Below are 13,429 nucleotides of genomic sequence, written 5' to 3' on the forward strand. Positions count from 1 at the left end.
ATAAATGGCAGGTCTTGCTGAAAATTCACTGATAAACTCAATGAAAAACACTTCAAGGGCCGACTCATTTTCATAGAGTTGTTGCGGAATTTCGAATTCAGCATAAAGTTGCGTCACACATAATCATGACCGATCATTGTTTACATTATCAGTCATCGCTGTCACTTCAGAAAACTCACACACAGTTCTAGTATGCATGTATGTGTGTAGCTAGTGCTATTTTGCAATACTTCTTTACAACAATTAATTTGCACAATTAATAACCCAATAAATTAATTAAATCAATCTTTGGGGATATGCTAACTTTAAAAAGTTATTTACGATAATTTTTTAAGAAGAGTCCTTTGAAGAATTAGAATTCTTCTTAAGTTTTGTCTTAAGAACAATCTTAAGAATAAAGATAAGAAAATTATTTTAGAATAGGGTTGGGCAGAAAGACGATGCCATCGTCCATCGCCGATGGCTGATAGACATCACGATGTTGAGCTGACACCCATACCCCCCGCAATCCGCCACATCCCAATACCATGTTCGGAAAGAAAATGGCGTGTATACGGAAAAGGGAATAAATACGAGATGGGAGGAAAATTCATATTTTAATAATTTCTCTCACAGTTATATCATTGGGAAAACAATTAATAACCCAATAAATTAATTAAATCAATCTTTGGGGATATGCTAACTTTAAAAAGTTATTTACGATAATTTTTTAAGAAGAGTCCTTTGAAGAATTAGAATTCTTCTTAAGTTTTGTCTTAAGAACAATCTTAAGAATAAAGATAAGAAAATTATTTTAGAATAGGGTTGGGCAGAAAGACGATGCCATCGTCCATCGCCGATGGCTGATAGACATCACGATGTTGAGCTGACACCCATACCCCCCGCAATCCGCCACATCCCAATACCATGTTCGGAAAGAAAATGGCGTGTATACGGAAAAGGGAATAAATACGAGATGGGAGGAAAATTCATATTTTAATAATTTCTCTCACAGTTATATCATTGGGAAACTATACTGTATATAAATTGCGGGCATCAGGGAGCCGCTATTATGCCTGGCATTGAAACTGCTTTTGAATGCACGATCACTTTTTAGTTTCACTTTCGAGATTCGCATCGCATGTAGTCCGTTTATACCCCCCGATGTCATTGTCCATTGCGATATTATAATGTAGACATCGTCCGATGCCAATTTTGTAGACATCGCCCAACCCTATTTGAGAATACAAAATATTAAAAAATAATAAGTTACACGGTTAAAAATAAAGGCCTTCAGTCAAAGTTTCTTTGGTTTCTTCAAACCATCTCTTTCTTACCCTTTTGTAATCTGAAGAACCTTCTTTTGCCACAAAGAACCTTTGGTGAAACAGAAAGGTTCTTCAGATGTTGAAGGTTCTTTATGGAACCATTTGTTCCATAAACCTGGCCACAGCCATATCACCCTGCAGCCCAAGACTGGTTACCCACTGAAGCTAAGCAGGACCTGGATGGGAGACCTCCTGAGAAAACTTGGTTGCTATTGGAAGAGGTGTCAGTGAGGTCATTGTGGCGAGCAGAGCAAAATGAGACGTCTCTAAATCACTGCAATCCGCCGTCCCTCAGCTCTGATCCCAGCCGCTATTAGTCGGCCCCTCGGAGACAACAGCAGCAGCCGTATGGGGCTATTACGGATGACCACACATGCATCACAAATGAAAATACCAAAATCCAATAAATCTTCACATATGGGTGAGGGGTGAATACATTTACAACGTGTCAAACAGACGGATTTGGCATTAGTAAAAAGAGTCTGTGGATATATTAGAACAATTTTTCGCCACACTGACCTGTTTCCTTCGATCATGGGTTGAAGATTGAAACTCAAAATGCTGTCTCGTAAACAAAAAAAAAAACATTTGGAGGATGAAAAGAGGATCTATCTTGATGCCACTAATAGATAATGTTTAGTTGCACGAGTTTGATAAGTGGCATATTAGAAAACATATGGAGCACTACAGATCAGTATAAACAAGTGTGTTATTTGAAATACCAACATCATCTAGCATATTGTGTTGCTATTTACTCATCCTCATGTTGATCCAAACCAAATGATGCTATATTTAGCACCCTATTATTTGTCATGCAGAAAACACAGATGGAATAAAAATGGAATTTACTGTATAACAGAATTTTGAATGAATATTTAACCATAAAATAATACTATTTAAATATGAATCCTGCATGTTCTGTGTCTCTGTGTGAACGAATGAATGGCGCAGATGCCTACTTCATCTACTGAAGCGTGCATGAAGCTAGCAATGTTTTCAGCGTCTGCCGTCTCCCTAAACGAGGACATAAATAAATGAACATTTCTAGAGCTGCTCTGAGAGTCACTTCACAAGCATTTCACCATTTCATTTGAGAACGTTGCATTCAAATTTTAGGTGTGCGTTAGGAGGCAGCCTTATCAGTGGCGCACGAGATACGATGACGATGTAAGTGTCGTTGCATTATTCAGAATGTTTTTGTTCAGTTGAAGCCACTAGATGCGGCGCTGCTGCATTGTTAACTACAAATATTGCAGGAAATCAATGAGAACATCATGTTGAGAACATCAATGTGGAGATGATCTTTTCTAGAGGGACATCTATCACCGTTGCACTCGCGTCTCGCACAAAAGAGCCGCATGTTTAGAAAGCCATGTAAAATAAATGCAAGTTTAACTGTGAAAAAAACATATATCGAGACTTTATGGCGGGTTTTTTCCCATCCCACTGCATCTCGTGTTTTTAAATGAAAAATGTACTCCGTGTGATTGGCTTTGTATTAAACTATGCATACATACATGATGCCGTTTTGTTTATAGTTGTTTATTAAGTATAATCGGTTTATAAACATTATGCACTTTTTTCACAGATGTTACCTGATGCTTTGAATAAACGTGCATTAGTAATATTTTGCCAGATGCGCCCTCTTGTGGCCTTACAAAATCTTTTCTTCACCCTAACTGAAATTATGCATTTTAAATTTGAATAGAATTCGAATTTAGTTTTTCAGCCATTTTGACAGCCCTAGTTCTTATACTCCCAAAGGCTACGTTTATTTGATCATACTTACAGTAAAAGTAGTAATATAGTGAAATAATGCCACACATTAAAATAACTAATGTAATTTATTTCTGTGATCAAAGCTGAATTTTCAGTCTTCCAGTCTTCAGTGTCACATGATCCTTCAGAAATCATTCTAATATGCTGATTTGCTGCCATCTCAACATTTCTTATCCTGCTACAATCTGATTAGCTGGCTTTACACAAAACAGAGGAGAGCCCCTAAATATCAGCTTTATGGATCTGAGATTTCTGTGAATGCAAATGTCTTTTGGATATTAGTCTATACGGTGCATAAAAATAGTCTAAAATCTGCTGTCGTTTAAACCAAATAAATGCACACATAGCCTAATCAATCAATTCTACACAGTGTCAGTAAATTTAAAGAAACGCACTTCATTAATGCTTTTGACTTTAATTAAATAATTTAAAAAAATATAAACGTAAATAAATAAAAATAAAAACAGTAAAACAAAATAAAAAATGTAAGTATAAAAAAAAGTTATGTACTGCACTAAGTTTTTTTATATATAAATAAGTGTTTTACAAATTATTTTGTAGGGCTGGGTAAAAAAAATATATATCGATATCTCGATATTAATCGATTCTCATTTTTACGGAACGATATCGATTCTTAAATCCCAAGAATTGATTAGTCTAGCCTGTTTTCAGTTAATGGATGGAACGTTGAAGGGTACTTCCCATCCAATAAATCGTAATAAGCATTGTGCTTTTAATATGAAGCAAAGTCTCAGATTTCAAATTCTGTCCATCCATTGTATTGCAGTATTTAAACAATTAATGCCGTTTTGGCGCTGTTTAATGTGGACTGTTTAAGCGCCTCGATCAACAGACACAGCAGCGTGAGGCGCACGTGAACTAATCATCTCCTCCACTTTATTACTAGTTATAGCACAAAATAAACATGACTAAACATCCGAAGGCAAGTTAAAAGAAAGAGTACAACTTTACAATCCGTATCCTGTCTCATGTAATCGCTCAATCAGCGTTTCAGCCGCGCAAAGACGTCAATATAAACAATGTCACGTAACGTAACATTTACCTCAGAAACAAACATATTCCGTGACCATAAACTCATTAGTCAGCCAGAAAAATAAACTGTAGAGAGGGGCATTTTGCTAAATATATGCACAATATAACATACTCATTATTTTTACTGTTCTTATGTTTAATTTATGTTTGAATAAATCCATAATTTTTTTTATGACAGCCACCATTTAAATGTTTAACAAACGAATTGAAGTAAAAATATTATTATGTAATTGTAACTTTATTATTTTCAAAACTTCATTAAGTGTAATTTTAGCAGTTGTAGGCTACAGCTTACAAATCAGTCAATTTTAACCTTCAATGTTATAGTAATGTAGTACCAATTTACTCATGTATATTTTACAGCATTAGTTGAGAGATTTTCTTTCCTTGAGAAAAGTACTGTACCTGATATATATCCAAAATAATCGATATTGAATCGAAAGCTTGTGAATATGAGAATAATGAAATTTGTGTCAAAACCCAGCCCTATTATTTTGTAACCTAAAATAGCTATAAAATCAGAGCCATACGTCTACATGAGTTATATTCCCAATTTGAAGTTGATATCAAAACAATTAAGGTTCCTATGAAATTTTATTACGGCACTACATCAAAAAAATAGCCTTTTTAAATGCATTTTCCGGTTACAAATTTATAAATTTCTGTTACAATATTACTTCTATCACCAATAGCTGCCAAATATGGAATATTAAGACCATTGATGTGCATTTTGTCAAGATTATAAAAAAAAAAAATAGTAAATTTTTGTAATATGACACTTTACACCGCCCACCAGGGGGAGGAGCCTGCTAAAAGATTTTAAAGTACCATTTCCACGGTAATGCAATGTCTGATTTCAAAATGATTTTCACAGCATGAATTCTTCAAAAGATATCTAATTTATGATGATTGTTAAAATGTGATGCGGAGAAAAAAAAAATAGCGTCAATCAATCTGGATAATCCACATCCTGAAGTACGTCAAACAACTCAAGTTAGTCAAAACGTTAATTTCCAAGTATGAAGATATAGGCCTGTGATTCAACTGACATTGTTAAAAATAGCAAAGGCACCCACACGTCGCATCTGTGTGAACTTCTCCTTCAGGGTTTGAAAGAATGAGTCTTTTAATGTTGCTATATTTATATCTCTCTAGGGATCGACAACAGTCACTTTCCTCAGTCCCATTTCACGCAAAAGAAAAGTTTACCCATGTTCAAGTTTAAGAGGATCTGAAAGCAGAGCGGTACACATGGAGCTTGATGCTGAACGAGAGCGTGCGATTAAAGCACAATGCAGGATAAACGTCTTTATCTGCACACCAACATATTGCCACAGCGCCAATGCAAACAAATCAGCACGACTCTATGCAAAGACGCAGACGCCTGCATCATTAAAGAGATTTATGCAGATTGCCATGTCATGCACACAAAGCTTATTATTTCCAGTCTGTGAAACTGCACCTTGAAAAAAAAAAAAAACATATTTTGACTGGCATGAACTTCATCTTATCAAGCATGAACTTTGTGACTTATGAAACTTTAGATAGATGTCTGAATGACTGCGAGACAAACTGCACGATTCAATTTCGGCCGAGGATGAACTCTAATGAATTTCGTGAAGTGAATATAATGGCGCTACCTGACCGCTCCGGTTTCCAGGTGCCGCGGCTTAAAGACCAGTGGGAGAGTCCTCGCTCTGTTGCTCAATCACGCCGCCTCTGCAATAAACAGTGGGAGGCCAATTAGAGCATAGAGCTCTCGCTTGAGATGACAGGAGGTGATTCTCTGAGACCCCGATAAGGATTATTGCGGCTGAATGGCTATAACGCATAAATTATCAGGCTCTCAAGTACAACTCTTCAGGGAAAAGGGATCCCTGATTAAAAAAGCATGGCCTATATTTGTGTTGATAAGCTGCAGTGTCCAAACATTGAACATGGCTCCTATAAAAAAATATCAGTATTAGTGCTGGCTAAAGCAAGTGTATTGCTCATACCAAGGGTCAGGGATCTGAACAAATACCTACCCATTTGAATTAAGCACTTTTTTGTCGACAACTAATAATTTATTCAAAAACACACTTAAAGGAATAGTTCACCCAAAACTGAAAACTTGCTGAAATTTGACTCATCCTCTGGCCATTCGAGCTATAGAGGAGTTGTAGCATGCCATCACTTGCTCAGCAATGGATCCTCTGCAGTGAATGGGTGCCGTCAGAATGAGTCCAAACAGCTGATAAAAACATCACAGTAATCCACACCCCTCCAGTCCATCAGTTAACATCTTGTGAAATGAAAAGAGACATGTTTTCGTGTGTTTTCGACTAAAATACAAGTCCTCGATCCATAATATCTCATCTGAAATGGGAGAGATTTGGTATTTTTTAGATTGTAGACTAGGTCTGCACGATAAAATCGCATGCGATATTTAACGCGCATCTTATCAGTAGAGCCGGTTCTGTAATCAGAGGTAAATCTCCATCACGTGCGTGCTTTCACATTGAGCAGCATTAACTGCACAGAGCCGTTGTTCACAGGCAAGCTGCGCAAAACCACGTTCATATTCGCGCGATTTTTTGCGCAGCTCGTCAGTGAACAACGGCTCTGTGTAGTTAATGCTGCTCCATGTGAAAGCCCGCAGGTGATGGAGATTTACCGCTGATTACAGAACCGGCTTTCTGACAAGATGCGCATTAAATATCGCATGCGATTTATCGTGCAGCCCTATTGTAGACTCTTATTTAGGCCAGAAGTGACAGTTTAAAGTTGAAACATTATAAAATCCCTATGAAAACGAACATGAATACAAAGAGTAGGTTTATCAAAGGCAAAGCCTGTTCTGATGGGCAGATGAAGACTGCCAAACAGCCCTATTGATCGGTGACGCTGACATCAATTCCCATCTACATCTCTCTTATTTTCTAACTGCCCTTGAGGGTCAACAATCTATTGTGATGAGAGACACTACTGGCCCTTCTAGAAGATGAACAAATAAAACACCAGCCAAGACAGAAAATACAATGTCTGCTAAATGGGGCTATTGTTTCAAACATTATAACAGCGTCTGCAAAGGACAGCTTGTGTGGCCCAAGGCTTTCAAAACACATTCCACTGAGGTCAAGGTGTGAGGTTTTCTCCTGTCAGGCACTTCAACAACAGTGAAAGCAGGGAAATGCAATATCACAGCAACTCAACACCACCCCCAAGCACTAAAAACCCATGAAAAACTCTGAAGGCTGAGAATGAGGAAATAAATGTGCTAAATAGAATTAAAACCGGTTACTTGGGAACTGCGTTTGTTCTATTATTTCCCTATAAGATCCAGCAGCAACATTTATTATGGGAAGCATCACTGTTAGCACTGGTTATACGTGTTAGGGATGTGAAAAACCTCTAACCCTATTCAATTTTGGCAAGTTACTCATCTTGCACAAACATGAATGATATATTGAATCAAGCAGCTTGTTGAGGAGAGATGTGCTATTAAGTTATCAGACTTAAAGGAATAGTTCACCAAAACATGAATTAATTTGATCTCACGGCCCTCAGGCCATCCAAGCTGTTGATGAGTTTGTTTGTTTGTCAGATTTGAAGAAATGTAGCATTGCATCACTTGCTCATCAATGGATCCTCTGCAGTGAATGGGTGCCGTCAGAATGAGAGTCCAGTCAGTGGATAACGGTCACAATTACATTATCACAATAATCCGCAAGTTTCAATTAACATCTTGAAAAGACCAAATCTGCGTGTTTGTAAGAAACAAGTCTAGAATGAATGCATTTGAACTTTCAACCGTTAATTCGGGCCAAAATATGAGTCTATAATCCATAACGCTTCCTCCAGTGAAAAAGTCCATCTCCTGTTGTCTCTCACATCAAAATCCGCCCACATATTTGTGTAGAGCCGTTTTAGCTCGTAAATGGTGCTTGATCTGTGCAGATTTCTCTCCTGATTCAGACCAGATGACTTTTCACTGGAGGAAGCATTATTATGGATTATGGACTCGTATTTTAGCTAGAAGCAACTGAATTAAACTTAATTACAGATTTGTTTCTAACAAACACAGATTTTGGCTTCACATGCTCTTAACTGATGGACTGGAGTGGTGTGGATTATTGTGATGTTTTTATCAGCTGTTTGGACTCTCATTCTGACGGCACCCATTCACTGCAGAGCAGATCTCCTGTTGTCTCTCACATCAAAATCCGCCCACATATTTGTGTAGAGCTGTTTTAGCTCGTAAATGGTGCTTGATCTGTGCAGATTTCTCTCCTGATTCAGACCAGATGACTTTTCACTGGAGGAAGCATTATTATGGATTATGGACTCGTATTTTAGCTAGAAGCAACTGAATTAAACTTAATTACAGATTTGTTTCTAACAAACACAGATTTTGGCTTCACATGCTCTTAACTGATGGACTGGAGTGGTGTGGATTATTGTGATGTTTTTATCAGCTGTTTGGACTCTCATTCTGACGGCACCCATTCACTGCAGAGCATCCATTGCTGAGACCGTGATAGAATGCTACATTTCTCCAAAACTGCTGAAGAAACAAACTCATCTTGGATGGTCTGAGGGTGAGTACATTTTCATTTTTGAGTGAAATATTCCTTTTTATATTCCAGATTGTTGCCTGCTGGAATTTAAAATGGACTAAACATTTTACAATTTAAATTAAGGGATGAACACAAAATGTACCGAGACAGAAGATTTGTACATTCCAAATGCATATCAAAATATTTTTTATCCTTATCAGTAGCAGACACAACTGAAAAAAAAGTCCCACTTTGGCTGAGCCATGCTGTCCTCTACCTCCAACAACACTTAAAAGATCAACAGTTTATATTATTCAAAATAGTGCACGTCTCAAACTAGTGGAAGAAACCCTCTCATGGCACTGATTTCATATGGATGAGATTAAGACGTCTGAAATCCCTCGGCTCTGACACTCACTGGATGTAATGGAAGTGACGTCGAAACCATCATGGGAGGAAAATGCAGCTTTAAAAAGAGGACAGGTCTGCGGGGGAAATACTCCACATATGAAATGTGTCCAAGTCTGCAGTAAGGACCCTCATCACATTATTCCACCCACTGATTTGATTTTTTTTTTGGTCTGCTTGGACAGTCGTACTCTCAAACGAAGGCCAGAAACACTCTGTGCAAGCATACAAATGCAAATGCTTGGCCAACGCATTCATGAGTGCCATCTTGTCGTACATACTAATGTGAGTTAGTACAGTACATTTCAGGCAAAAAAAATGTTGCCAATAAATTGTATTTTAAATGTGATTATGATTTCTGCTCTGCACTGCAATTAAGCATGTTTGCCCGCTGGTTATTTATTCTAAAAAAAAAAATTTTTTGTGACATTGGCATTATTTTGCATTGGTAGCAAGCCTCCACAAGCTTTCATAATTGGAGTTGCCAAATGTCAAGAGTTTAAAACATCCAATTAGAAAATTTCTCTTAAATGGATATATTTTCTGCCCAGTGACATTCGATATATATCCCACTGAAAAACGATTACATAATTTGGAATTCTTGGAGTTAATTGTAGGATTTTCAGTGGCTTAGCTTTTGAAAGATTCTTGTTGTACCAGTTTTTATAAATATAAAGAGTGTGGTAATTCATATGCCTAATACACCACAAAACTAGACGAGGTCTGCAATTTGACATTCTCTTGATTTGTGATTATTTGAAAATGTAGTAATTCTGATTAAATGTAAAATGAAATTCCTAAAATAACAATAATCATGATTAATAATTAGGAATTATAATTTTTGAGAAAAATAATAATGATTATCAGTTTAACCATTATGCTACAACCCTTAAAAAACATTGTAGCTTTTTTGGGTTTTATCACATTTTGTAAATGGATACAATTTTAAATGAGTTATGTATTATTAAATTGTCACTATCCTCTTTTAGACAGTAGGGTCATTGTGTCAAATCGACCAAATTTCAGAAACTTCCCAGGTCAAATTTCAGAAGAAAGATAAACATGCATAGTGATGAAAGCCAAAATATTAAATGTCATGGATGTATCGGAGTAACCCCCTATTTGAGTCAAAATGACAGTTTTCACCTGAGACTTTAAAAATGCGTAATATCTAGTTTCTCTCTAAATGAAACCATAGTATGATATTCCAGCTCACAGCTGGGATAAATCCTTAAAAATGCAACACTGCACAGCTCAGTTGATTTGTTCAAGTAGTCTTGATTGCACATAGACACCATGCATTATTTAATCAGACCAGCAACAGAAATATTCAACAGTCCAGAACAAACTGTAATGTTTTCGATCGCAATTAGGAATCCCCACCTGAAAACACAAATGCATGGACTGAGTGAGTCTTGACAAAAACTCAACATCTGTGAGGCCTACTATTTCAGCCCAGTAATTCCTTTAAGCAATCAAAAAAGGTCAAACCAGGATCAAGCCAAAACACACAGAGTAGCAGCTGAATGTCCGTAGATTCAGAGGGCTGGCAGAGCGTTTCTGCTGCAGTCTGCTATTAAAGGTCTCGTCTCGGAGATATTTGCACAAGTGTCATCTCAGTAAAACCTCTGCTTTCATTAATGTTCCCTGTCGCCTGACTGACATTTACATTGCAGCACTGCAAAAGATCATACATTGTCATTTTAATGTAAAATCTACTCTACAACATTTCAATATGCCAAAGGACACTGGTGTTGTACATTCTTGTCTTTAGCAGCACAACTAGCAATGGGGAACTTCCAGGTTATATTTTACCCCTCCAAATCAAAAAAACAATTATATTTGTTTGCCTCAAAAAAAAAAAAAGTAAAATTAAAAGCAAAATGAAATTTTTAATTTTTTACATTTTGCTTTTACTTCTAAATGTGATACCTGGTCTATCATTTAGTTAGTTTCTGAATTCAATTAAAACATATGGGGCCCTATCATACACCCGGCGCAATGTGGCGCAAGGGTTTTTGCTAGTTTCAGCCCGATGCAGTTCTCATTTTCCCGTCCTGCGCCGCGTTGTTTAAATAGCAAATGCATTTGCGCCCATTTCATTTGTGCGCCCATGAGCGTGCTGTTCTAAAAAAAGAGGTGTGTTCAGGTGCATTGCTGGCACATTACTATTTTGAGGAACTGAAAATAGACTGCACCATAGACCAACTCAAACCTGGTTTAAAGTCTGGTGCAATATTTTTTCTTTGTTATTTAAAGAGCGATAGTAATATGCACCTATAGACGGGTGCACAACGTGCGTACACTTTGCGTATTACACACACACACAGGGACACGCAGCAGCACACAAACATTTTTACAAATTAAAAATTACATTCTGCCATGTACGAACACCCCATGGCGCAAGCGCAACTGGCTTTTAAAGGGGATGGGAGATGAGACTCTGATTGGTTTATTGCACTTTACACCCAAAAAACACCCATTACTCATTAAGAGAATAGGGACAACCCATTTAGACCATGCCGACCATTTTCCCGTCGTTAAACTAGCAAAAGTGGATTCAGACACGCCCTGAGTGCACCTGCACCGGGCTCTTTAGACCATGCGCTTAGATCGTTAAAACAGGGCCCATGATCTTGAAATGCTGCAATCTGACTGGCTGAGCAGTAGGGGTATGCGATATTGACAAATGATATATATATCAATATTTTTGTGATTTTATAACACTAATATCACCGGTAGGTGGCGGCAAGTTCCTGTTCCTTGCGCCAATTCATTTAGAAACAAATCAAGAGACGGTCTTCATGAATGAATCATTGAATCACAGATTCATTCAGGAACAAAAACCTGCAGTGTTGCTCTGAGATGCACAAATGTTCTTCTCTGGATTTGTTTGGAACCATTTTCATTGGCGAAACCGAAAAAAGACAACATTGTGTCTAAAATGTAACTCGAGGTTTTTTTTTTTTTTTTTTTTACTGTTGTATGAAGTCAATATCACATTTGCGATAAATATCAGCAGCATTCTAGAAGTTGGTTCACAAAGAACAAGTTATAAGTTACTTACTTTTTGAAATGTCAGTTGCTTTTTTTGCGTATGCTTTATTTCTGTTGCTCAGCAGCAGGTCAGTGTTCACGTCTTCTCTCCACCTGACAATTATTTTCAGACGCTTCAAAGTTATTTTTCAGGCATGCAAGCTGTTTTAAGACTTGCTTTTCTTGAGTTTCTGTAACTACCTACATTCAATATTTGCTCCAATATTTCTACTCCATATTCTCCATTCCATATTTCCATTTCCAATCAATGTTACTGGACAGTGGTTTTAGTTTTGTAACAAAATGTAGATTTCTGTCTGTGATCTAAATGGTTGTTGGTCATTAATAAAACTTTGACATTATTGCTTGAAGCGTAATTTTTTATTTTTTTTTTTTACAACCAATGCCACTTTCTTTAATATTTTGTTTAAAAAAAAACAATAGATTTATCTATGACTTAAATGTTCAAATTATTTTGGGGCGCACTAAATTATACGACTAAATCCAGCAACCTCACCGCAAAATCATGATTTAATTACAAATCCAAAATATTATAATTTTGTTCAAAGGCAAAACAATTTTTTGCAATCTAAATAAATGATAAATGCATGCTTTTATGCCGCTATCAAGGCCCTGAAAATATCTTGACAACTCAGTGATTCCATCCAGCAATCAAGTCTATTCTGTCTTAAAAGTTAAATTAAGCTGTCAAAAACGGTTCCCAATGTAAGAGCTTCTTCAATGAAATGAGGAACAGCAAATTCATACAATGAATTTGTCAGTGACAGGAAGCTTTTAGTATTAAACACACACACGCACACGTTCCACTCAATGACCAGCCATGGTTCATTGATTACCTTATCACAGGAATGTCAAAAGAGAAACGCTCGCTCATTTCTATTTCTGTGTGGAGAGAGAGAGAGAGGAGCAAGCTTTGTGACAGTGCATTTCTGCTTGAAAGAATATTCAAATGACACCAACTATCTCTCAACGACAACATAAAGCAAAAAAAACAACAGAAAAGCCACAGGAGTGCTCATGGACGCTCTGCTCTTGACTAAGCACAGCATCATTCATGCTCCAACCTTTGAGTTGTGCGAACGTCCTCCATTTAGAGGCGAGTATGTGTGTGCGTTTAGTGCATTATGATAAGAAATGCCTCTTTACTTTCAATCTAGATTGAAAGAGCAAAAAAGACTGGATTCTGTGGCACTCTTACGGACCGGTTTCAGTCACTGCATTGAGCCATATATATATATATATATATATATATATATATATATATATGCCCTCTATAAACAATTATAT

The sequence above is a fragment of the Sinocyclocheilus grahami genome, unplaced genomic scaffold (genome assembly GCF_001515645.1).
Source record: "Sinocyclocheilus grahami isolate Dianchi unplaced genomic scaffold, SAMN03320097.WGS_v1.1 scaffold510.1, whole genome shotgun sequence".
Taxonomy (NCBI): Eukaryota; Metazoa; Chordata; class Actinopteri; order Cypriniformes; family Cyprinidae; genus Sinocyclocheilus; species Sinocyclocheilus grahami.